Source organism: Hesperophylax consimilis, chromosome 29 (assembly GCF_061612785.1).
Source record: "Hesperophylax consimilis isolate HC1 chromosome 29, BYU_Hcon_1.0, whole genome shotgun sequence".
NCBI lineage: Eukaryota > Metazoa > Arthropoda > Insecta > Trichoptera > Limnephilidae > Hesperophylax > Hesperophylax consimilis.
The window spans coordinates 17,951,971-17,956,841 of NC_142864.1; the positions used below are offsets into that span (position 1 = coordinate 17,951,971).

Below are 4,871 nucleotides of genomic sequence, written 5' to 3' on the forward strand. Positions count from 1 at the left end.
ACAAAGATTACATAGGCCTTTGAGGAAAAATGTTTGTCTCTCTGTCTTAGGTATTCTTTATTGAGGGACTATAATGTGGACAAAATAACGCTTGTATATTAGCGCGCTCCCTCTAACATTCGTATTTACATATATCCCTTTCAAACCATCTTTGAACGCTGAAGTAGTCAAAATACAGACTAAATAAATTGTTTCGATAGTGGTCAAAAACTTTTTCGTGTATTACAGATCGATCGGTCTGTTAGATTGACATCTAAGAAGGTCAGCATACACCTGTTCATTTTGCTAAAGTATAAAAGCTGGACCAACTTCGCATCAACCACTAATCAACTTTGATCAGTTAACCAATCAATTGTTCAAAATGCAGTTCTCTATTCTGTTCTTTGTTTGCTTCCTGCTAGCCACCTCTATGGTAAGATATTGAACACAGTTTTTTTTCTTTTTATAGTGAATTTATTTTTATCAATAGATCGTTAATTAAATGTATGGCATTTAATTGACATTTACAAAGCATTGATACATTAAACGCCATACCAGGCAACAACTGCCTGCGTCTTGGTGACCGATATTATCGTTAATTTGTATAAAACACTTTACACAAACAATATAATGTAAGATTTTGGGTCTCAAAAACGTATTTATAACCCTAAACAACTGATAACCATGTAGAATACAAGTAGTTGGTTGTTTTTTGAGCTGCACAGATCGTAAAAGGGTACGCTGTTAGAGGGTAAAAATATAAACATTATTATGCCAAGTTTGCTAAAACGTTTTGATCGATCGCTTGTCATAGTGTGCCATACTTATAGAACCTAAAAATATTGGCTATAAGCTACAGTAAGCAGTAATACATGTTTTCATATTAATATTTTGAGGAATGGTACCAATCATTCGAGTAGATTTATGAATTAGTTTTGAATTTCTTAATAAAAACGCATTTAATCAAAACTGTAAGGGTGAAATATTATCTATTAAATTAAATTAAGATTAAAATTAAAAAATATATATATTTTTCACTTTTTTATTCGATTACAATGCTCAAAAATGAATTTTTAAGTACAATTTTAATGTAACGTATGCATTTATAATGGTCAAAATACGTGAATGTGATATTTAGATAAGTAATCATGCTGGAAAGAGATGAATAAAATACGTTAAAAAACAAATATAATGCAATACGAAACATCCAAAAATGAGATCAAAACGGAGCAATTAGCATTTCAGTTAACATTTTATATAGTATTGAGCTCAATGTATCAAGTGCCTCAAGTAAAACTTCAATGAAAATATAACTTCAAATTTTGTTGTTAGTTAGGAATATTAATATGAATAAAATAGATGTTGCTTATATGCTCATTTTTTTAGTTATTGAAGCGAACTGCTCTTAACTTCTTTAATGTTTTCTTCGATAACAGCAAAATTACTTTATGGGGTAATTTTAATTTAAGGACTTTGAATAAAGACTGTTTCAAACTCTTACTAATAAATAATATATTAAACTGGCTGCAAAAGAGCTGGCAACGCTGCGTTTCAGCTGAGTGACACACGAAGTTCCTGTTTTGAAAATTCTAGGTTATTTCTGACATATTATTTTTTACTCAACAGTTTAAAGTGATGTATTTTAATAATATAAAAGACTTATGTAAATATATATCCAAAAAATTAACGCTTATGTTGCGCAATAAACGACAACAATAAATCCAAAGTTTAATTTTTTGTGTTATTATCTGGGAATTACTATATTTTTTTTTATTCATATACAAGTTAAAAAGTAACGTAATCGTTTTCTTACAAATTTCCTAAATAAAATGAATGTGTTTTTAAAACTTCATGTTCTCCACAATTTTTCGACGTTTGGAGTTAAAATATATGTTATTTATTTATTTTAATTATTTAAAAAAAAATTAAATATTCAAATTTATAAGTATCAATGTTTAAATCAAATACAAAAAAAAATAAAATATAGTTTCATCAAGTTTCCAAAAATTGTACTTGTTTTAGTGAAATTTTCAAAAAAATAAATATAAATAACATTGCATTTAACTTGGAAGTACCCAAAATTTGACGAGAAAGTTGTGTGGGTTCAAAATTCTTCTAAAATCAGACAAGGGTTATCTTTTTTACAAAACTTTTCTTTGAAGCTATAATACCAATTTTTGTTTTCCAATTTCTACAGATGGTTTCAGCCAGTTTAGGAAAAGGAAAACATGACGGCAAACACGGCGGCAAACACGGCAGCGGTGTTCGCGGGGGACATGGTGGCAAGGGGAACGGGGGAAATGGTGGCAAGGGGAACGGGGGAAATGGTGGCAAGGGGAACGGGGGACATGGTGGCAAGGGGAACGGGGGACGCGGTAGCGGGGGACACGGTGGCGGGGGAAACAGCGGAAGCAATGAAAACGGCCATAATTTATATTAATAATTTATATATTGCTAAGAAGCCATGATATAAAAAAATCTAATTTTTGATTAATAAAGATTTTTTTAATGATTTACTTACTCTCTTAATTTATCCTTCTTAAGTTCCTAATTGCTGAAGATTGTGACTCCCACTCCAATTTCCATGGTGGACATGGTTCCTTCATTCCTTGTGGTTTTGAGCTGCATGGAGAGCCGAACACACCAACTTACTGGACGCCAATGATACTTGGTCACTCCAGCGCTTTAGTGACCTTCCCCATGAGTTTCTCAAAGTTGGAGTCCTCAGTTTGGCAAGCAAAGTGTCCAATCTTAAAATTAGTTGTAGGCAGATAGTTGAAAACCTTTTGTGGATACCTAGCTCTTCCGGAATGAACGCATTTATAAAAAAAGGTTATTGTTGTTACTGTCAAAGTGAAAAGTAGAGGAATAAGAGGAAGATCACAAATGTGTTGGATTAATCAGATTGTTGAATTGATGAACGTGGTGGTACCAAATCGCTTCCTTGAAGGACGCCGTGGTTTATAATTAAAGGTCGAGAATTACTCGAACCTCCATAGTCACTAATAAAGTGGATAGCAAGACAACCACAGGGAGATCATTAATGCTTCTAAGCTGATTAAATGTCGTTCACGTCCAGAATATTAATGTCTTCTACGACCGGATGATATTCATCCAATATTTTTAATAACTTGTGTTAGTACTCTGATGTATACTTAATATAAACTCTTTAATGAGTCTTTAGCTCTGGTTTTTTCCGGCTCAGTGCTAAAAGAGTAACATAACACATTATTATAAAAAGGCGATAAAAGCGATACATCAAACAACATACCAAAAAATGTCTGCTTTACCGAAACTTTTTGAGAAATTAGTGTTAGATACTGTCGTAGAATCTATTAACAACACTATGGTTTTTAACCAACATGAATTCATCACAGAGGTCGCTCTACCAGTTATTTAATGATTTGATTTTAAATCCCTTGGTTTCAAACAACACGAGGAAAACACTGATTTTAGTAATGCTTTTGACAAGGTTCGCCATCACATAATTATATATATAAACTCCGATTGTTGGGCATCAAAGGAAAATTATACAATTTTTTTTATTAATTAAACTTTTGAACGTAATATTAAAATTCAGATTTTACATAGCTTCTGTTTTCTATGTATACTACTCTTCCATTAAAAGCATTTGCTTGTGGATGGAAGAGGAGTGTACATTTGCGTAAATATAATGGTATAGCAATTTAATGCATTATTTGGTGAAATAACTAACATATTTTAAATTAAAGATTTATGTTGCATTAAGGTTATGGTAAAAAAGTAAAAAATAATGGCGAAGTTAAAATCCATACAAATTGTTGAATTAGGGAAGAAGAAAAAAATATTGTAGAGTATTGTAGGATAATTTGTGAGATTTTCAAGTGAAACTAGAGGAAGCAGTTTTTTTTTTTAATGATTTTCCTTAATATATTTTTTTTAATCATTAATGCTTCTGATTTCGTCTGGTAATTTATTAAAGATTTTTCTCCTTTGTGGGTATAATTATGCTGGGCAAAAGAAGTGGTTAATTTAGTTATTGAATTGGATCGTTAGTTATCTTAGTAATAGGGTGCTTAGTAAAGATAATTTATTTATTACAAAATAAAGTAAGTTTAAAAATTATAACATTGTGCAAAATAAATACATTTAATTATTCTACTACTCCAGAAGGTGAGTTTCAGGAGATCGTGTTTACATTGGAGTATGTGTTACATATAAGATTCGTAACAAGGTGTGTGTGCATCACTTTACTTACATCGCATGTATGGTCTTGGTATGTGGGACCTTTAAGTACCTACACATTGTCATTTTGCTATTGGTCAAATTGACAGCCCTGAAATTCTGACTTGGAGAGTTGCCAAACCTGAGGGAGCAAGGATCTGTGATTTGCATTGGAAGCAGTGGCCATTCTTTGATCACCAGCCCAGAGCAGCGGCATTTCCTCTTGGCTGAGGTTCGACGAACACATTCGCCAATTTTTATGAGCACCAGCTTTGCATATGAAGCATTGACGATTTGATTGATGGAATCGGATGGCATCTGCCGATCCTAATTGGTTAAGAGGGACCCTTTGGGAGACCAGCAACGTAAGGCTGTTTTGCATTGTACTACAAGACTATTTTTTGGATAAATTATAAACTTTGAGTTTCTGTGAAGAACCGGAATCTACTACTTCGCATCAAGAACTGGTATCACACCTTTATTTTACCTATGCAAGCCCTTTACCAGACAGATTATATGGTAGGATGCTAATTAATTTATTTTTTATTATCTCTTTGTGTGGTTATACATTTTTAGTATTCTTAAATATTTTTTTTACCTCTAGATAATAAACCTATCCTTACTTTTATATATTGCCACTTAATCCCAGGCTAACATTAGTAAATACAAAAAGAAAATAATGTTTCAAA

General features: G+C 32.0%; 1 long non-coding RNA gene across 1 annotated transcript; it reads left to right on the top strand.

Annotated features, from left to right (window-relative positions):
* The first annotated feature begins 254 nt into the window (after positions 1 to 254).
* On the top strand, positions 255 to 2,495 carry LOC149409936 (uncharacterized). Its single transcript, XR_016305103.1, has 2 exons — positions 255 to 412; positions 2,177 to 2,495. It is a non-coding gene; the product is annotated as an uncharacterized LOC149409936 (long non-coding RNA).
* The last annotated feature ends 2,376 nt before the right edge of the window (positions 2,496 to 4,871 follow it).